This window comes from Heptranchias perlo, chromosome 5 (assembly GCF_035084215.1).
Source record: "Heptranchias perlo isolate sHepPer1 chromosome 5, sHepPer1.hap1, whole genome shotgun sequence".
Lineage (NCBI taxonomy): Eukaryota > Metazoa > Chordata > Chondrichthyes > Hexanchiformes > Hexanchidae > Heptranchias > Heptranchias perlo.
In genome coordinates this window covers 113,793,294-113,814,628 of record NC_090329.1, presented here as the reverse complement: position 1 = coordinate 113,814,628, position 21,335 = coordinate 113,793,294, and the positions used below count along the sequence as shown (strand labels likewise).

At 48.5% G+C, this 21,335-nt stretch overlaps 4 non-coding genes and 2 pseudogenes across 4 annotated transcripts; all 6 read right to left on the bottom strand.

The window, feature by feature from the left end:
* Positions 1–2,199: 2,199 nt before the first annotated feature.
* On the bottom strand, positions 2,200–2,318 carry LOC137322247 (5S ribosomal RNA). The gene has a single exon (XR_010963004.1). It is a non-coding gene; the product is annotated as a 5S ribosomal RNA (ribosomal RNA).
* A 2,984-nt stretch (positions 2,319–5,302) lies between these two features.
* LOC137322340 (5S ribosomal RNA) lies at positions 5,303–5,422 on the bottom strand (annotated as a pseudogene).
* Positions 5,423–8,436: 3,014 nt separating this feature from the next.
* Positions 8,437–8,556, bottom strand: LOC137322339 (5S ribosomal RNA; annotated as a pseudogene).
* A 6,129-nt stretch (positions 8,557–14,685) lies between these two features.
* LOC137322268 (5S ribosomal RNA) lies at positions 14,686–14,805 on the bottom strand. The gene has a single exon (XR_010963024.1). It is a non-coding gene; the product is annotated as a 5S ribosomal RNA (ribosomal RNA).
* A 2,992-nt stretch (positions 14,806–17,797) lies between these two features.
* LOC137322267 (5S ribosomal RNA) lies at positions 17,798–17,917 on the bottom strand. The gene has a single exon (XR_010963023.1). It is a non-coding gene; the product is annotated as a 5S ribosomal RNA (ribosomal RNA).
* A 2,988-nt stretch (positions 17,918–20,905) lies between these two features.
* LOC137322226 (5S ribosomal RNA) lies at positions 20,906–21,024 on the bottom strand. The gene has a single exon (XR_010962983.1). It is a non-coding gene; the product is annotated as a 5S ribosomal RNA (ribosomal RNA).
* Positions 21,025–21,335: the final 311 nt, after the last annotated feature.

Sequence of the window (21,335 nt, the reverse complement as noted above, 5' to 3'; positions counted from 1 at the left end):
AACTTCTGCCGCCTTGTACTCTAGTCCTCTACTCACACTTTCACCAGCTACGGATAGGGACCAAGTTAAAAACAAGGACCTCAAAGGTAGCAATCTCTGCAAGGGAAAACATTTACTGGCCTGTGGCCTCCTTCTGTGCTGTACTAAGAAGTAAACTTAGCACTGACCTTTCTCACATAAAAACTCATCAACACCTGCGCTGGACTTCTGGCTAGTGTCTTCGCGACGAAAGCCCCTGAAATCATTCAATAAACACATGCCGTGATTGTTGGTCGGGAGAGGCCTTTCGGGACTTTCCGCATGCATGAACTAAAATGGGCATCAAAATGGTGATGGAGAGGCTTGTAGATTATGTGGTGTAGGCATAAGAAATGGGGCAGGCAGAGGCCCTAAGGGGTGAAATTGACCTGTCGGAGGCCCGGCAAAACCTGGGGAGAAAGGGACAGAAGTCCAAATGTTGGGTAAAGAAAATGTAGATTCAATATGAAAAGTCAGTACTTGACTGCTTACCTCACGCAATTGGAGGGTTGCCAAGCCTCCAGGATTGCCCTGGAGTCTCCAGGAATTAAAGATTAATCTCCTGGACACTGCTGCCAACCAACCGTGGAGAAACATCATAGAGGCATTAAAAGAAAAATGGTTTTTCCTTTTCTTTGAACGCTTTTCTTAATTAGTTCGAAAATTATAGCAGATGGGTCAAAAAGGATGTTTGACTGGGTCGGGTGGTTGGAAGTCATGTGATAAAACCTCCAGGAATGCGTCCAACCAGAGTTGGCAACCCTACCTACCCTTCATTGCCTTCCCCTGGCCTTAACCTTCATTAGCTTCACCATTCCTTCACTCACTCACCCAATCACTCACTCACTCACTCACTGCTGCAAAAACGCTGGTCCCTCCTGCCTCAAAATACAGACAACCGGGGAGCAGCCTTTTCTCCTCTCCCAGGCCCAGCTGCTTAGAAAAGGCTCAAGCCCAGACCCCAATTTAAGTCACCTTGGCCCAATTCAGGCCAGAAGAAGATGTGTGCCTTTCCGCACATGGATAAAAGCAGCCGCTGGCCCCGATTTGACCGGCAGGTCGGCGAATGTTAGTCTTCATCTCAACAGGGCTGGAATACAATACAAATTTATGCTACGGTTGTATAAAGCTCTGCTTAGACCGCATCTGGAGTACTGCGTTCAGTTCTGGGCACCACACCTCAGGAAGGATACACTGGTCTTGGAGGGGCTGCAGCGCACATTTACCAAAATGATACCGGGGCTAAAAGGGTTAAGTTGTCAGGACAGGTTGCATCGACTCGGCTCGTATTCCCTTGAGTTGAGAAGATTAAGATCTAATTGAGGTGTTTAAGATTATTAAAGGAGCTGATAGGCTCGATAGAGAAACTATTTCCTCTGGTGGGGGAGTCCGGAACAAGGGGGCATAATCTGAAAATTACAGCTAGGCAGTTCACGGGTGATGTCAGGAAGCACTTCTTCACACAAAGTGTAGTAGAAATCTGGAACTCTCTCCCCCAAAAAGCTGTTGAGGCTGGGGATCAATTGAAAATCTCAAAACCGAGATTGATTGATTTTTGTTAGGCACGGGTGTTGAGGGTTATGGAGCACAGGCGGGTAAATGGAGTTAAGGTACACATCAGTCACGAATGGCAGAACAGGCTCAAAGGGCTGAATGGCCTTCTCCCGTTCCTATGAACGTGCTGCCAGGAAATGGGCCGAGGAAAGCGAGCAACAGCGAGCGAGCGAGCGAGCGAGCGAGCGAGCGATCAGCAAAAAGACTGGCAAATGAAGGCAGCGTCGGCGTGAAGAACAGCAAACAGCTAACAAGAAAAGCCGACGGCAGTTGCTATTTCCAGGCGGTGTCCCAAGCGAGTACTGACCAGGCCTGCCTCTGACTTAGCTTGTGATATCGGATGGGATGGGCTACTTTTCAGAGGAGTGTGGTAGTAAGCGATGGCCTGCTTTGCTTCTCTTTACTTAAACGCTTGCTGCTTTGTGTATGTTTTTTGCCAGCTTATTTTCTTCATGTGTTTTTTTTTGTTGACTCTGTGTCGACTCCCTTGCCTTTGTCTGGCAGCAGGAGAATGTGCAGCAAAGGAATGGGCAAAGGAAAGCGAGAGAGAGTGCAGGAGCAAGCAGCAAAAAGCTTTGTGATTGAAGGGAGTGCGCAGAGCTGAGAGCAGCCTCTGCTGGCAAGAAAAGCCTACTGCACCTCGTATTCCCAGGCGGTCTCCCATCCAAGTACTAACCAGGCCTGACTCTGCTTAGCTTCCGAGATCAGACGAGATCGGGCGTTTTCAGACTAGTATGGCCGTAGGCATCAATTGTTTGCTTTTCCCTTTACTTAAAGGGCTGCAGTCCTCTTCTTCATTCTTTACCACACTTTCTGCACTTGCCTGGCGCCGGGGGAAACAACATCACTCACAGGGTACACGCATTCGCACTGCCAAACACAAACACACACAAGTCCTGCTTCATCTGCAAAACAATCACATAGCAAGCTCAACGCTTCATTCAAATCCTACAACATAGCAACAGGAGGAGGCCATTCACACCCGCCTGCCTGCCTGCCTGCCTACCTGCCTGCTCCGCCATTTCAGAACATCATGGCTCATCTCTCATCCAACTCCAGAGACCTGCCTTTCGCCCATATCCCTTCATACCTTTGCTTGACAAAAACCTATCTCTCTCACATTTCAATTTCGCAATTCAGCTCCTATCAATTGCCCTTTGCGTGAGAGACTTACAAACTTCTACCACCCTTTGTGTGTAGTAATGTTTTCTCATCTCTCTCCTCAAAGGTCTGGCTCTACTTTTTAGACTCTGCCCCCTACTCCTAGAATCCCCAACCAGCGGAAATAGTTGCTCTCTATCCACCCTATCTGTTCCCCTTAATATCTTATGAACTTCCATCAGATCACCCCTTAACCTTCGAAACTCCAGAGAATACAACCCCAATTTGTGTCATCTCTCCTCGTAACTTAACCCTTGAAGTCCGGCTAGCGTTCTAGTAAACCTACGCTGCACTCCCTCCGAGGCCGATATGTCCTTCCGAAGGTGCGGTGCCCAGAACTGCTCACAGTACTCCAGGTGCGGTCTAACCAGGGTTTTGTATAGCTGCAGCATAACTTCTGCCGCCTTGTACTCTAGTCCTCTACTCACACTTTCACCAGCTACGGATAGGGACCAAGTTAAAAACAAGGACCTCAAAGGTAGCAATCTCTGCAAGGGAAAACATTTACTGGCCTGTGGCCTCCTTCTGTGCTGTACTAAGAAGTAAACTTAGCACTGACCTTTCTCACATAAAAACTCATCAACACCTGCGCTGGACTTCTGGCTAGTGTCTTCGCGACGAAAGCCCCTGAAATCATTCAATAAACACATGCCGTGATTGTTGGTCGGGAGAGGCCTTTCGGGACTTTCCGCATGCATGAACTAAAATGGGCATCAAAATGGTGATGGAGAGGCTTGTAGATTATGTGGTGTAGGCATAAGAAATGGGGCAGGCAGAGGCCCTAAGGGGTGAAATTGACCTGTCGGAGGCCCGGCAAAACCTGGGGAGAAAGGGACAGAAGTCCAAATGTTGGGTAAAGAAAATGTAGATTCAATATGAAAAGTCAGTACTTGACTGCTTACCTCACGCAATTGGAGGGTTGCCAAGCCTCCAGGATTGCCCTGGAGTCTCCAGGAATTAAAGATTAATCTCCTGGACACTGCTGCCAACCAACCGTGGAGAAACATCATAGAGGCATTAAAAGAAAAATGGTTTTTCATTTTCTTTGAACGCTTTTCTTAATTAGTTCGAAAATTATAGCAGATGGGTCAAAAAGGATGTTTGACTGGGTCGGGTGGTTGGAAGTCATGTGATAAAACCTCCAGGAATGCGTCCAACCAGAGTTCGCAACCCTACCTACCCTTCATTGCCTTCCCCTGGCCTTAACCTTCATTAGCTTCACCATTCCTTCACTCACTCACCCAATCACTCACTCACTCACTCACTCACTGCTGCAAAAACGCTGCTCCCTCCTGCCTCAAAATACAGACAACCGGGGAGCAGCCTTTTCTCCTCTCCCAGGCCCAGCTGCTTAGAAAAGGCTCAAGCCCACACCCCAATTTAAGTCACCTTGGCCCAATTCAGGCCAGAAGAAGATGTGTGCCTTTCCGCACATGGATAAAAGCAGCCGCTGGCCCCGATTTGACCGGCAGGTCGGCGAATGTTAGTCTTCATCTCAACAGGGCTGGAATACAATACAAAGTTATGCTACGGTTGTATAAAGCTCTGCTTAGACCGCATCTGGAGTACTGCGTTCAGTTCTGGGCACCACACCTCAGGAAGGATACACTGGTCTTGGAGGGGCTGCAGCGCACATTTACCAAAATGATACCGGGGCTAAAAGGGTTAAGTTGTCAGGACAGGTTGCATCGACTCGGCTCGTATTCCCTTGAGTTTAGAAGATTAAGATCTAATTGAGGTGTTTAAGATTATTAAAGGAGCTGATAGGCTCGATAGAGAAACTATTTCCTCTGGTGGGGGAGTCCGGAACAAGGGGGCATAATCTGAAAATTACAGCTAGGCAGTTCACGGGTGATGTCAGGAAGCACTTCTTCACACAAAGTGCAGTAGAAATCTGGAACTCTCTCCCCCAAAAAGCTGTTGAGGCTGGGGATCAATTGAAAATCTCAAAACCGAGATTGATTGATTTTTGTTAGGCACGGGTGTTGAGGGTTATGGAGCAAAGGCGGGTAAATGGAGTTAAGGTACACATCAGTCACGAATGGCGGAACAGGCTCAAAGGGCTGAATGGCCTTCTCCCGTTCCTATGAACGTGCTGCCAGGAAATGGGCCGACGAAAGCGAGCGAGCGAGCGATCAGCAAAAAGACTGGCAAATGAAGGCAGCGTCGGCGTGAAGAACAGCAAACAGCGAACAAGAAAAGCCGACGGCAGTTGCTATTTCCAGGCGGTGTCCCAAGCGAGTACTGACCAGGCCTGCCTCTGACTTAGCTTGTGATATCGGATGGGATGGGGTACTTTTCAGAGGAGTGTGGTAGTAAGCGATGGCCTGCTTTGCTTCTCTTTACTTAAACGCTTGCTGCTTTGTGTATGTTTTTTGCCAGCTTATTTTCTTCATGTGTTTTTTTTTGTTGACTCTGTGTCGACTCCCTTGCCTTTGTCTGGCAGCAGGAGAATGTGCAGCAAAGGAATGGGCAAAGGAAAGCGAGAGAGAGTGCAGGAGCAAGCAGCAAAAAGCTTTGTGATTGAAGGGAGTGTGCAGAGCTGAGAGCAGCCTCTGCTGGCAAGAAAAGCCTACTGCACCTGGTATTCCCAGGCGGTCTCCCATCCAAGTACTAACCAGGCCTGACTCCGCTTAAGTTTCCGAGATCAGACGAGATCGGGCGTTCTCAGACTAGTATGGCCGTAGGCATCAATTGCTTCATTTTCCCTTTACTTAAAGGGCTGCAGTCCTCTTCTTCATTCTTTACCACACTTTCTGCACTTGCCTGGCGCCGGGGGAAACAACATCACTCACAGGGTACACGCATTCGCACTGCCAAACACAAACACACACAAGTCCTGCTTCATCTGCAAAACAATCACATAGCAAGCTCAACGCTTCATTCAAATCCTACAACATAGCAACAGGAGGAGGCCATTCACACCCGCCTGCCTGCCTGCCTGCCTGCCTGCCTGCCTGCCTGCTCCGCCATTTCAGAACATCATGGCTCATCTCTCATCTAACTCCAGAGACCTGCCTTTCGCCCATATCCCTTCATACCTTTGCTTGACAAAAACCTATCTCTCTCACATTTCAATTTCGCAATTCAGCTCCTATCAATTGCCCTTTGCGTGAGAGACTTACAAACTTCTACCACCCTTTGTGGGTAGTAATGTTTTCTCATCTCTCTCCTCAAAGGTCTGGCTCTACTTTTTAGACTCTGCCCCCTACTCCTAGAATCCCCAACCAGCGGAAATAGTTGCTCTCTATCCACCCTATCTGTTCCCCTTAATATCTTATGAACTTCCATCAGATCACCCCTTAACCTTCGAAACTCCACAGAATACAACCCCAATTTGTGTCATCTCTCCTCGTAACTTAACCCTTGAAGTCCGGCTAGCGTTCTAGTAAACCTACGCTGCACTCCCTCCGAGGCCGATATGTCCTTCCGAAGGTGCGGTGCCCAGAACTGCTCACAGTACTCCAGGTGCGGTCTAACCAGGGTTTTGTATAGCTGCAGCATAACTTCTGCCGCCTTGTACTCTAGTCCTCTACTCACACTTTCACCAGCTACGGATAGGGACCAAGTTAAAAACAAGGACCTCAAAGGTAGCAATCTCTGCAAGGGAAAACATTTACTGGCCTGTGGCCTCCTTCTGTGCTGTACTAAGAAGTAAACTTAGCACTGACCTTTCTCACATAAAAACTCATCAACACCTGCGCTGGACTTCTGGCTAGTGTCTTCGCAACGAAAGCCCCTGAAATCATTCAATAAACACATGCCGTGATTGTTGGTCGGGAGAGGCCTTTCGGGACTTTCCGGATGCATGAACTAAAATGGGCATCAAAATGGTGATGGAGAGGCTTGTAGATTATGTGGTGGAGGCATAAGAAATGGGGCAGGCAGAGGCCCTAAGGGGTGAAATTGACCTGTCGGAGGCCCGGCAAAACCTGGGGAGAAAGGGACAGAAGTCCAAATGTTGGGTAAAGAAAATGTAGATTCAATATGAAAAGTCAGTACTTGACTGCTTACCTCACGCAATTGGAGGGTTGCCAAGCCTCCAGGATTGCCCTGGAGTCTCCAGGAATTAAAGATTAATCTCCTGGACACTGCTGCCAACCAACCGTGGAGAAACATCATAGAGGCATTAAAAGAAAAATGGTTTTTCCTTTTCTTTGAACGCTTTTCTTAATTAGTTCGAAAATTATAGCAGATGGGTCAAAAAGGATGTTTGACTGGGTCGGGTGGTTGGAAGTCATGTGATAAAACCTCCAGGAATGCGTCCAACCAGAGTTCGCAACCCTACCTACCCTTCATTGCCTTCCCCTGGCCTTAACCTTCATTAGCTTCACCATTCCTTCACTCACTCACCCAATCACTCACTCACTCACTCACTCACTGCTGCAAAAACGCTGCTCCCTCCTGCCTCAAAATACAGACAACCGGGGAGCATCCTTTTCTCCTCTCCCAGGCCCAGCTGCTTAGAAAAGGCTCAAGCCCAGACCCCAATTTAAGTCACCTTGGCCCAATTCAGGCCAGAAGAAGATGTGTGCCTTTCCGCACATGGATAAAAGCAGCCGCTGGCCCCGATTTGACCGGCAGGTCGGCGAATGTTAGTCTTCATCTCAACAGGGCTGGAATACAATACAAAGTTATGCTACGGTTGTATAAAGCTCTGCTTAGACCGCATCTGGAGTACTGCGTTCAGTTCTGGGCACCACACCTCAGGAAGGATACACTGGTCTTGGAGGGGCTGCAGCGCACATTTACCAAAATGATACCGGGGCTAAAAGGGTTAAGTTGTCAGGACAGGTTGCATCGACTCGGCTCGTATTCCCTTGAGTTTAGAAGATTAAGATCTAATTGAGGTGTTTAAGATTATTAAAGGAGCTGATAGGCTCGATAGAGAAACTATTTCCTCTGGTGGGGGAGTCCGGAACAAGGGGGCATAATCTGAAAATTACAGCTAGGCAGTTCACGGGTGATGTCAGGAAGCACTTCTTCACACAAAGTGTAGTAGAAATCTGGAACTCTCTCCCCCAAAAAGCTGTTGAGGCTGGGGATCAATTGAAAATCTCAAAACCGAGATTGATTGATTTTTGTTAGGCACGGGTGTTGAGGGTTATGGAGCACAGGCGGGTAAATGGAGTTAAGGTACACATCAGTCACGAATGGCGGAACAGGCTCAAAGGGCTGAATGGCCTTCTCCCGTTCCTATGAACGTGCTGCCAGGAAATGGGCCGAGGAAAGCGAGCAACAGCGAGCGAGCGAGCGAGCGAGCGAGCGATCAGCAAAAAGACTGGCAAATGAAGGCAGCGTCGGCGTGAAGAACAGCAAACAGCGAACAAGAAAAGCCGACGGCAGTTGCTATTTCCAGGCGGTGTCCCAAGCGAGTACTGACCAGGCCTGCCTCTGACTTAGCTTGTGATATCGGATGGGATGGGGTACTTTTCAGAGGAGTGTGGTAGTAAGCGATGGCCTGCTTTGCTTCTCTTTACTTAAACGCTTGCTGCTTTGTGTATGTTTTTTGCCAGCTTATTTTCTTCATGTGTTTTTTTTTGTTGACTCTGTGTCGACTCCCTTGCCTTTGTCTGGCAGCAGGAGAATGTGCAGCAAAGGAATGGGCAAAGGAAAGCGAGAGAGAGTGCAGGAGCAAGCAGCAAAAAGCTTTGTGATTGAAGGGAGTGTGCAGAGCTGAGAGCAGCCTCTGCTGGCAAGAAAAGCCTACTGCACCTGGTATTCCCAGGCGGTCTCCCATCCAAGTACTAACCAGGCCTGACTCCGCTTAAGTTTCCGAGATCAGACGAGATCGGGCGTTCTCAGACTAGTATGGCCGTAGGCATCAATTGCTTCCTTTTCCCTTTACTTAAAGGGCTGCAGTCCTCTTCTTCATTCTTTACCACACTTTCTGCACTTGCCTGGCGCCGGGGGAAACAACATCACTCACAGGGTACACGCATTCGCACTGCCAAACACAAACACACACAAGTCCTGCTTCATCTGCAAAACAATCACATAGCAAGCTCAACGCTTCATTCAAATCCTACAACATAGCAACAGGAGGAGGCCATTCACACCGCCTGCCTGCCTGCCTGCCTGCCTGCCTGCCTGCCTGCTCCGCCATTTCAGAACATCATGGCTCATCTCTCATCTAACTCCAGAGACCTGCCTTTCGCCCATATCCCTTCATACCTTTGCTTGACAAAAACCTATCTCTCTCACATTTCAATTTCGCAATTCAGCTCCTATCAATTGCCCTTTGCGTGAGAGACTTACAAACTTCTACCACCCTTTGTGGGTAGTAATGTTTTCTCATCTCTCTCCTCAAAGGTCTGGCTCTACTTTTTAGACTCTGCCCCCTACTCCTAGAATCCCCAACCAGCGGAAATAGTTGCTCTCTATCCACCCTATCTGTTCCCCTTAATATCTTATGAACTTCCATCAGATCACCCCTTAACCTTCGAAACTCCACAGAATACAACCCCAATTTGTGTCATCTCTCCTCGTAACTTAACCCTTGAAGTCCGGCTAGCGTTCTAGTAAACCTACGCTGCACTCCCTCCGAGGCCGATATGTCCTTCCGAAGGTGCGGTGCCCAGAACTGCTCACAGTACTCCAGGTGCGGTCTAACCAGGGTTTTGTATAGCTGCAGCATAACTTCTGCCGCCTTGTACTCTAGTCCTCTACTCACACTTTCACCAGCTACGGATAGGGACCAAGTTAAAAACAAGGACCTCAAAGGTAGCAATCTCTGCAAGGGAAAACATTTACTGGCCTGTGGCCTCCTTCTGTGCTGTACTAAGAAGTAAACTTAGCACTGACCTTTCTCACATAAAAACTCATCAACACCTGCGCTGGACTTCTGGCTAGTGTCTTCGCAACGAAAGCCCCTGAAATCATTCAATAAACACATGCCGTGATTGTTGGTCGGGAGAGGCCTTTCGGGACTTTCCGGATGCATGAACTAAAATGGGCATCAAAATGGTGATGGAGAGGCTTGTAGATTATGTGGTGGAGGCATAAGAAATGGGGCAGGCAGAGGCCCTAAGGGGTGAAATTGACCTGTCGGAGGCCCGGCAAAACCTGGGGAGAAAGGGACAGAAGTCCAAATGTTGGGTAAAGAAAATGTAGATTCAATATGAAAAGTCAGTACTTGACTGCTTACCTCACGCAATTGGAGGGTTGCCAAGCCTCCAGGATTGCCCTGGAGTCTCCAGGAATTAAAGATTAATCTCCTGGACACTGCTGCCAACCAACCGTGGAGAAACATCATAGAGGCATTAAAAGAAAAATGGTTTTTCCTTTTCTTTGAACGCTTTTCTTAATTAGTTCGAAAATTATAGCAGATGGGTCAAAAAGGATGTTTGACTGGGTCGGGTGGTTGGAAGTCATGTGATAAAACCTCCAGGAATGCGTCCAACCAGAGTTCGCAACCCTACCTACCCTTCATTGCCTTCCCCTGGCCTTAACCTTCATTAGCTTCACCATTCCTTCACTCACTCACCCAATCACTCACTCACTCACTCACTCACTGCTGCAAAAACGCTGCTCCCTCCTGCCTCAAAATACAGACAACCGGGGAGCATCCTTTTCTCCTCTCCCAGGCCCAGCTGCTTAGAAAAGGCTCAAGCCCAGACCCCAATTTAAGTCACCTTGGCCCAATTCAGGCCAGAAGAAGATGTGTGCCTTTCCGCACATGGATAAAAGCAGCCGCTGGCCCCGATTTGACCGGCAGGTCGGCGAATGTTAGTCTTCATCTCAACAGGGCTGGAATACAATACAAAGTTATGCTACGGTTGTATAAAGCTCTGCTTAGACCGCATCTGGAGTACTGCGTTCAGTTCTGGGCACCACACCTCAGGAAGGATACACTGGTCTTGGAGGGGCTGCAGCGCACATTTACCAAAATGATACCGGGGCTAAAAGGGTTAAGTTGTCAGGACAGGTTGCATCGACTCGGCTCGTATTCCCTTGAGTTTAGAAGATTAAGATCTAATTGAGGTGTTTAAGATTATTAAAGGAGCTGATAGGCTCGATAGAGAAACTATTTCCTCTGGTGGGGGAGTCCGGAACAAGGGGGCATAATCTGAAAATTACAGCTAGGCAGTTCACGGGTGATGTCAGGAAGCACTTCTTCACACAAAGTGTAGTAGAAATCTGGAACTCTCTCCCCCAAAAAGCTGTTGAGGCTGGGGATCAATTGAAAATCTCAAAACCGAGATTGATTGATTTTTGTTAGGCACGGGTGTTGAGGGTTATGGAGCACAGGCGGGTAAATGGAGTTAAGGTACACATCAGTCACGAATGGCGGAACAGGCTCAAAGGGCTGAATGGCCTTCTCCCGTTCCTATGAACGTGCTGCCAGGAAATGGGCCGAGGAAAGCGAGCAACAGCGAGCGAGCGAGCGAGCGAGCGAGCGATCAGCAAAAAGACTGGCAAATGAAGGCAGCGTCGGCGTGAAGAACAGCAAACAGCGAACAAGAAAAGCCGACGGCAGTTGCTATTTCCAGGCGGTGTCCCAAGCGAGTACTGACCAGGCCTGCCTCTGACTTAGCTTGTGATATCGGATGGGATGGGGTACTTTTCAGAGGAGTGTGGTAGTAAGCGATGGCCTGCTTTGCTTCTCTTTACTTAAACGCTTGCTGCTTTGTGTATGTTTTTTGCCAGCTTATTTTCTTCATGTGTTTTTTTTTGTTGACTCTGTGTCGACTCCCTTGCCTTTGTCTGGCAGCAGGAGAATGTGCAGCAAAGGAATGGGCAAAGGAAAGCGAGAGAGAGTGCAGGAGCAAGCAGCAAAAAGCTTTGTGATTGAAGGGAGTGTGCAGAGCTGAGAGCAGCCTCTGCTGGCAAGAAAAGCCGACTGCACCTGGTATTCCCAGGCGGTCTCCCATCCAAGTACTAACCAGGCCTGACTCCGCTTAAGTTTCCGAGATCAGACGTTCTCAGACTAGTATGGCCGTAGGCATCAATTGCTTCCTTTTCCCTTTACTTAAAGGGCTGCAGTCCTCTTCTTCATTCTTTACCACACTTTCTGCACTTGCCTGGCGCCGGGGGAAACAACATCACTCACAGGGTACACGCATTCGCACTGCCAAACACAAACACACACAAGTCCTGCTTCATCTGCAAAACAATCACATAGCAAGCTCAACGCTTCATTCAAATCCTACAACATAGCAACAGGAGGAGGCCATTCACACCCGCCTGCCTGCCTGCCTGCCTGCCTGCCTGCTCCGCCATTTCAGAACATCATGGCTCATCTCTCATCTAACTCCAGAGACCTGCCTTTCGCCCATATCCCTTCATACCTTTGCTTGACAAAAACCTATCTCTCTCACATTTCAATTTCGCAATTCAGCTCCTATCAATTGCCCTTTGCGTGAGAGACTTACAAACTTCTACCACCCTTTGTGGGTAGTAATGTTTTCTCATCTCTCTCCTCAAAGGTCTGGCTCTACTTTTTAGACTCTGCCCCCTACTCCTAGAATCCCCAACCAGCGGAAATAGTTGCTCTCTATCCACCCTATCTGTTCCCCTTAATATCTTATGAACTTCCATCAGATCACCCCTTAACCTTCGAAACTCCACAGAATACAACCCCAATTTGTGTCATCTCTCCTCGTAACTTAACCCTTGAAGTCCGGCTAGCGTTCTAGTAAACCTACGCTGCACTCCCTCCGAGGCCGATATGTCCTTCCGAAGGTGCGGTGCCCAGAACTGCTCACAGTACTCCAGGTGCGGTCTAACCAGGGTTTTGTATAGCTGCAGCATAACTTCTGCCGCCTTGTACTCTAGTCCTCTACTCACACTTTCACCAGCTACGGATAGGGACCAAGTTAAAAACAAGGACCTCAAAGGTAGCAATCTCTGCAAGGGAAAACATTTACTGGCCTGTGGCCTCCTTCTGTGCTGTACTAAGAAGTAAACTTAGCACTGACCTTTCTCACATAAAAACTCATCAACACCTGCGCTGGACTTCTGGCTAGTGTCTTCGCAACGAAAGCCCCTGAAATCATTCAATAAACACATGCCGTGATTGTTGGTCGGGAGAGGCCTTTCGGGACTTTCCGGATGCATGAACTAAAATGGGCATCAAAATGGTGATGGAGAGGCTTGTAGATTATGTGGTGGAGGCATAAGAAATGGGGCAGGCAGAGGCCCTAAGGGGTGAAATTGACCTGTCGGAGGCCCGGCAAAACCTGGGGAGAAAGGGACAGAAGTCCAAATGTTGGGTAAAGAAAATGTAGATTCAATATGAAAAGTCAGTACTTGACTGCTTACCTCACGCAATTGGAGGGTTGCCAAGCCTCCAGGATTGCCCTGGAGTCTCCAGGAATTAAAGATTAATCTCCTGGACACTGCTGCCAACCAACCGTGGAGAAACATCATAGAGGCATTAAAAGAAAAATGGTTTTTCCTTTTCTTTGAACGCTTTTCTTAATTAGTTCGAAAATTATAGCAGATGGGTCAAAAAGGATGTTTGACTGGGTCGGGTGGTTGGAAGTCATGTGATAAAACCTCCAGGAATGCGTCCAACCAGAGTTCGCAACCCTACCTACCCTTCATTGCCTTCCCCTGGCCTTAACCTTCATTAGCTTCACCATTCCTTCACTCACTCACCCAATCACTCACTCACTCACTCACTCACTGCTGCAAAAACGCTGCTCCCTCCTGCCTCAAAATACAGACAACCGGGGAGCATCCTTTTCTCCTCTCCCAGGCCCAGCTGCTTAGAAAAGGCTCAAGCCCAGACCCCAATTTAAGTCACCTTGGCCCAATTCAGGCCAGAAGAAGATGTGTGCCTTTCCGCACATGGATAAAAGCAGCCGCTGGCCCCGATTTGACCGGCAGGTCGGCGAATGTTAGTCTTCATCTCAACAGGGCTGGAATACAATACAAAGTTATGCTACGGTTGTATAAAGCTCTGCTTAGACCGCATCTGGAGTACTGCGTTCAGTTCTGGGCACCACACCTCAGGAAGGATACACTGGTCTTGGAGGGGCTGCAGCGCACATTTACCAAAATGATACCGGGGCTAAAAGGGTTAAGTTGTCAGGACAGGTTGCATCGACTCGGCTCGTATTCCCTTGAGTTTAGAAGATTAAGATCTAATTGAGGTGTTTAAGATTATTAAAGGAGCTGATAGGCTCGATAGAGAAACTATTTCCTCTGGTGGGGGAGTCCGGAACAAGGGGGCATAATCTGAAAATTACAGCTAGGCAGTTCACGGGTGATGTCAGGAAGCACTTCTTCACACAAAGTGTAGTAGAAATCTGGAACTCTCTCCCCCAAAAAGCTGTTGAGGCTGGGGATCAATTGAAAATCTCAAAACCGAGATTGATTGATTTTTGTTAGGCACGGGTGTTGAGGGTTATGGAGCACAGGCGGGTAAATGGAGTTAAGGTACACATCAGTCACGAATGGCGGAACAGGCTCAAAGGGCTGAATGGCCTTCTCCCGTTCCTATGAACGTGCTGCCAGGAAATGGGCCGAGGAAAGCGAGCAACAGCGAGCGAGCGAGCGAGCGAGCGAGCGATCAGCAAAAAGACTGGCAAATGAAGGCAGCGTCGGCGTGAAGAACAGCAAACAGCGAACAAGAAAAGCCGACGGCAGTTGCTATTTCCAGGCGGTGTCCCAAGCGAGTACTGACCAGGCCTGCCTCTGACTTAGCTTGTGATATCGGATGGGATGGGGTACTTTTCAGAGGAGTGTGGTAGTAAGCGATGGCCTGCTTTGCTTCTCTTTACTTAAACGCTTGCTGCTTTGTGTATGTTTTTTGCCAGCTTATTTTCTTCATGTGTTTTTTTTTGTTGACTCTGTGTCGACTCCCTTGCCTTTGTCTGGCAGCAGGAGAATGTGCAGCAAAGGAATGGGCAAAGGAAAGCGAGAGAGAGTGCAGGAGCAAGCAGCAAAAAGCTTTGTGATTGAAGGGAGTGCGCAGAGCTGAGAGCAGCCTCTGCTGGCAAGAAAAGCCTACTGCACCTGGTATTCCCAGGCGGTCTCCCATCCAAGTACTAACCAGGCCTGACTCTGCTTAAGCTTCCGAGATCAGACGAGATCGGGCGTTTTCAGACTAGTATGGCCGTAGGCATCAATTGCTTGCTTTTCCCTTTACTTAAAGGGCTGCAATCCTCTTCTTCATTCTTTACCACACTTTCTGCACTTGCCTGGCGCCGGGGGAAACAACATCACTCACAGGGTACACGCATTCGCACTGCCAAACACAAACACACACAAGTCCTGCTTCATCTGCAAAACAATCACATAGCAAGCTCAACGCTTCATTCAAATCCTACAACATAGCAACAGGAGGAGGCCATTCACACCCGCCTGCCTGCCTGCCTGCCTGCCTGCCTGCCTGCCTGCTCCGCCATTTCAGAACATCATGGCTCATCTCTCATCCAACTCCAGAGACCTGCCTTTCGCCCATATCCCTTCATACCTTTGCTTGACAAAAACCTATCTCTCTCACATTTCAATTTCGCAATTCAGCTCCTATCAATTGCCCTTTGCGTGAGAGACTTACAAACTTCTACCACCCTTTGTGGGTAGTAATGTTTTCTCATCTCTCTCCTCAAAGGTCTGGCTCTACTTTTTAGACTCTGCCCCCTACTCCTAGAATCCCCAACCAGCGGAAATAGTTGCTCTCTATCCACCCTATCTGTTCCCCTTAATATCTTATGAACTTCCATCAGATCACCCCTTAACCTTCGAAACTCCAGAGAATACAACCCCAATTTGTGTCATCTCTCCTCGTAACTTAACCCTTGAAGTCCGGCTAGCGTTCTAGTAAACCTACGCTGCACTCCCTCCGAGGCCGATATGTCCTTCCGAAGGTGCGGTGCCCAGAACTGCTCACAGTACTCCAGGTGCGGTCTTACCAGGGTTTTGTATAGCTGCAGCATAACTTCTGCCGCCTTGTACTCTAGTCCTCTACTCACACTTTCACCAGCTACGGATAGGGACCAAGTTAAAAACAAGGACCTCAAAGGTAGCAATCTCTGCAAGGGAAAACATTTACTGGCCTGTGGCCTCCTTCTGTGCTGTACTAAGAAGTAAACTTAGCACTGACCTTTCTCACATAAAAACTCATCAACACCTGCGCTGGACTTCTGGCTAGTGTCTTCGCGACGAAAGCCCCTGAAATCATTCAATAAACACATGCCGTGATTGTTGGTCGGGAGAGGCCTTTCGGGACTTTCCGCATGCATGAACTAAAATGGGCATCAAAATGGTGATGGAGAGGCTTGTAGATTATGTGGTGTAGGCATAAGAAATGGGGCAGGCAGAGGCCCTAAGGGGTGAAATTGACCTGTCGGAGGCCCGGCAAAACCTGGGGAGAAAGGGACAGAAGTCCAAATGTTGGGTAAAGAAAATGTAGATTCAATATGAAAAGTCAGTACTTGACTGCTTACCTCACGCAATTGGAGGGTTGCCAAGCCTCCAGGATTGCCCTGGAGTCTCCAGGAATTAAAGATTAATCTCCTGGACACTGCTGCCAACCAACCGTGGAGAAACATCATAGAGGCATTAAAAGAAAAATGGTTTTTCCTTTTCTTTGAACGCTTTTCTTAATTAGTTCGAAAATTATAGCAGATGGGTCAAAAAGGATGTTTGACTGGGTCGGGTGGTTGGAAGTCATGTGATAAAACCTCCAGGAATGCGTCCAACCAGAGTTGGCAACCCTACCTACCCTTCATTGCCTTCCCCTGGCCTTAACCTTCATTAGCTTCACCATTCCTTCACTCACTCACCCAATCACTCACTCACTCACTCACTCACTGCTGCAAAAACGCTGCTCCCTCCTGCCTCAAAATACAGACAACCGGGGAGCAGCCTTTTCTCCTCTCCCAGGCCCAGCTGCTTAGAAAAGGCTCAAGCCCACACCCCAATTTAAGTCACCTTGGCCCAATTCAGGCCAGAAGAAGATGTGTGCCTTTCCGCACATGGATAAAAGCAGCCGCTGGCCCCGATTTGACCGGCAGGTCGGCGAATGTTAGTCTTCATCTCAACAGGGCTGGAATACAATACAAAGTTATGCTACGGTTGTATAAAGCTCTGCTTAGACCGCATCTGGAGTACTGCGTTCAGTTCTGGGCACCACACCTCAGGAAGGATACACTGGTCTTGGAGGGGCTGCAGCGCACATTTACCAAAATGATACCGGGGCTAAAAGGGTTAAGTTGTCAGGACAGGTTGCATCGACTCGGCTCGTATTCCCTTGAGTTTAGAAGATTAAGATCTAATTGAGGTGTTTAAGATTATTAAAGGAGCTGATAGGCTCGATAGAGAAACTATTTCCTCTGGTGGGGGAGTCCGGAACAAGGGGGCATAATCTGAAAATTACAGCTAGGCAGTTCACGGGTGATGTCAGGAAGCACTTCTTCACACAAAGTGCAGTAGAAATCTGGAACTCTCTCCCCCAAAAAGCTGTTGAGGCTGGGGATCAATTGAAAATCTCAAAACCGAGATTGATTGATTTTTGTTAGGCACGGGTGTTGAGGGTTATGGAGCAAAGGCGGGTAAATGGAGTTAAGGTACACATCAGTCACGAATGGCGGAACAGGCTCAAAGGGCTGAATGGCCTTCTCCCGTTCCTATGAACGTGCTGCCAGGAAATGGGCCGACGAAAGCGAGCGAGCGAGCGATCAGCAAAAAGACTGGCAAATGAAGGCAGCGTCGGCGTGAAGAACAGCAAACAGCGAACAAGAAAAGCCGACGGCAGTTGCTATTTCCAGGCGGTGTCCCAAGCGAGTACTGACCAGGCCTGCCTCTGACTTAGCTTGTGATATCGGATGGGATGGGGTACTTTTCAGAGGAGTGTGGTAGTAAGCGATGGCCTGCTTTGCTTCTCTTTACTTAAACGCTTGCTGCTTTGTGTATGTTTTTTGCCAGCTTATTTTCTTCATGTGTTTTTTTTTGTTGACTCTGTGTCGACTCCCTTGCCTTTGTCTGGCAGCAGGAGAATGTGCAGCAAAGGAATGGGCAAAGGAAAGCGAGAGAGAGTGCAGGAGCAAGCAGCAAAAAGCTTTGTGATTGAAGGGAGTGCGCAGAGCTGAGAGCAGCCTCTGCTGGCAAGAAAAGCCTACTGCACCTGGTATTCCCAGGCGGTCTCCCATCCAAGTACTAACCAGGCCTGACTCTGCTTAAGCTTCCGAGATCAGACGAGATCGGGCGTTTTCAGACTAGTATGGCCGTAGGCATCAATTGCTTGCTTTTCCCTTTACTTAAAGGGCTGCAATCCTCTTCTTCATTCTTTACCACACTTTCTGCACTTGCCTGGCGCCGGGGGAAACAACATCACTCACAGGGTACACGCATTCGCACTGCCAAACACAAACACACACAAGTCCTGCTTCATCTGCAAAACAATCACATAGCAAGCTCAACGCTTCATTCAAATCCTACAACATAGCAACAGGAGGAGGCCATTCACACCCGCCTGCCTGCCTGCCTGCCTGCCTGCCTGCCTGCTCCGCCATTTCAGAACATCATGGCTCATCTCTCATCCAACTCCAGAGACCTGCCTTTCGCCCATATCCCTTCATACCTTTGCTTGACAAAAACCTATCTCTCTCACATTTCAATTTCGCAATTCAGCTCCTATCAATTGCCCTTTGCGTGAGAGACTTACAAACTTCTACCACCCTTTGTGGGTAGTAATGTTTTCTCATCTCTCTCCTCAAAGGTCTGGCTCTACTTTTTAGACTCTGCCCCCTACTCCTAGAATCCCCAACCAGCGGAAATAGTTGCTCTCTATCCACCCTATCTGTTCCCCTTAATATCTTATGAACTTCCATCAGATCACCCCTTAACCTTCGAAACTCCAGAGAATACAACCCCAATTTGTGTCATCTCTCCTCGTAACTTAACCCTTGAAGTCCGGCTAGCGTTCTAGTAAACCTACGCTGCACTCCCTCCGAGGCCGATATGTCCTTCCGAAGGTGCGGTGCCCAGAACTGCTCACAGTACTCCAGGTGCGGTCTTACCAGGGTTTTGTATAGCTGCAGCATAACTTCTGCCGCCTTGTACTCTAGTCCTCTACTCACACTTTCACCAGCTACGGATAGGGACCAAGTTAAAAACAAGGACCTCAAAGGTAGCAATCTCTGCAAGGGAAAACATTTACTGGCCTGTGGCCTCCTTCTGTGCTGTACTAAGAAGTAAACTTAGCACTGACCTTTCTCACATAAAAACTCATCAACACCTGCGCTGGACTTCTGGCTAGTGTCTTCGCGACGAAAGCCCCTGAAATCATTCAATAAACACATGCCGTGATTGTTGGTCGGGAGAGGCCTTTCGGGACTTTCCGCATGCATGAACTAAAATGGGCATCAAAATGGTGATGGAGAGGCTTGTAGATTATGTGGTGTAGGCATAAGAAATGGGGCAGGCAGAGGCCCTAAGGGGTGAAATTGACCTGTCGGAGGCCCGGCAAAACCTGGGGAGAAAGGGACAGAAGTCCAAATGTTGGGTAAAGAAAATGTAGATTCAATATGAAAAGTCAGTACTTGACTGCTTACCTCACGCAATTGGAGGGTTGCCAAGCCTCCAGGATTGCCCTGGAGTCTCCAGGAATTAAAGATTAATCTCCTGGACACTGCTGCCAACCAACCGTGGAGAAACATCATAGAGGCATTAAAAGAAAAATGGTTTTTCCTTTTCTTTGAACGCTTTTCTTAATTAGTTCGAAAATTATAGCAGATGGGTCAAAAAGGATGTTTGACTGGGTCGGGTGGTTGGAAGTCATGTGATAAAACCTCCAGGAATGCGTCCAACCAGAGTTGGCAACCCTACCTACCCTTCATTGCCTTCCCCTGGCCTTAACCTTCATTAGCTTCACCATTCCTTCACTCACTCACCCAATCACTCACTCACTCACTCACTCACTGCTGCAAAAACGCTGCTCCCTCCTGCCTCAAAATACAGACAACCGGGGAGCAGCCTTTTCTCCTCTCCCAGGCCCAGCTGCTTAGAAAAGGCTCAAGCCCAGACCCCAATTTAAGTCACCTTGGCCCAATTCAGGCCAGAAGAAGATGTGTGCCTTTCCGCACATGGATAAAAGCAGCCGCTGGCCCCGATTTGACCGGCAGGTCGGCGAATGTTAGTCTTCATCTCAACAGGGCTGGAATACAATACAAAGTTATGCTACGGTTGTATAAAGCTCTGCTTAGACCGCATCTGGAGTACTGCGTTCAGTTCTGGGCACCACACCTCAGGAAGGATACACTGGTCTTGGAGGGGCTGCAGCGCACATTTACCAAAATGATACCGGGGCTAAAAGGGTTAAGTTGTCAGGACAGGTTGCATCGACTCGGCTCGTATTCCCTTGAGTTTAGAAGATTAAGATCTAATTGAGGTGTTTAAGATTATTAAAGGAGCTGATAGGCTCGATAGAGAAACTATTTCCTCTGGTGGGGGAGTCCGGAACAAGGGGGCATAATCTGAAAATTACAGCTAGGCAGTTCACGGGTGATGTCAGGAAGCACTTCTTCACACAAAGTGCAGTAGAAATCTGGAACTCTCTCCCCCAAAAAGCTGTTGAGGCTGGGGATCAATTGAAAATCTCAAAACCGAGATTGATTGATTTTTGTTAGGCACGGGTGTTGAGGGTTATGGAGCAAAGGCGGGTAAATGGAGTTAAGGTACACATCAGTCACGAATGGCGGAACAGGCTCAAAGGGCTGAATGGCCTTCTCCCGTTCCTATGAACGTGCTGCCAGGAAATGGGCCGACGAAAGCGAGCGAGCGAGCGATCAGCAAAAAGACTGGCAAATGAAGGCAGCGTCGGCGTGAAGAACAGCAAACAGCGAACAAGAAAAGCCGACGGCAGTTGCTATTTCCAGGCGGTGTCCCAAGCGAGTACTGACCAGGCCTGCCTCTGACTTAGCTTGTGATATCGGATGGGATGGGGTACTTTTCAGAGGAGTGTGGTAGTAAGCGATGGCCTGCTTTGCTTCTCTTTACTTAAACGCTTGCTGCTTTGTGTATGTTTTTTGCCAGCTTATTTTCTTCATGTGTTTTTTTTTGTTGACTCTGTGTCGACTCCCTTGCCTTTGTCTGGCAGCAGGAGAATGTGCAGCAAAGGAATGGGCAAAGGAAAGCGAGAGAGAGTGCAGGAGCAAGCAGCAAAAAGCTTTGTGATTGAAGGGAGTGCGCAGAGCTGAGAGCAGCCTCTGCTGGCAAGAAAAGCCTACTGCACCTGGTATTCCCAGGCGGTCTCCCATCCAAGTACTAACCAGGCCTGACTCTGCTTAGCTTCCGAGATCAGACGAGATCGGGCATTTTCAGACTAGTATGGCCGTAGGCATTGATTGCTTGCTTTTCCCTTTACTTAAAGGGCTGCAGTCCTCTTCTTCATTCTTTACCACACTTTCTGCACTTGCCTGGCGCCGGGGGAAACAACATCACTCACAGGGTACACGCATTCGCACTGCCAAACACAAACACACTCAAGTCCTGCTTCATCTGCAAAACAATCACATAGCAAGCTCAACGCTTCATTCAAATCCTACAACATAGCAACAGGAGGAGGCCATTCACACCCGCCTGCCTGCCTGCCTGCCTGCCTGCCTGCCTGCTCCGCCATTTCAGAACATCATGGCTCATCTCTCATCCAA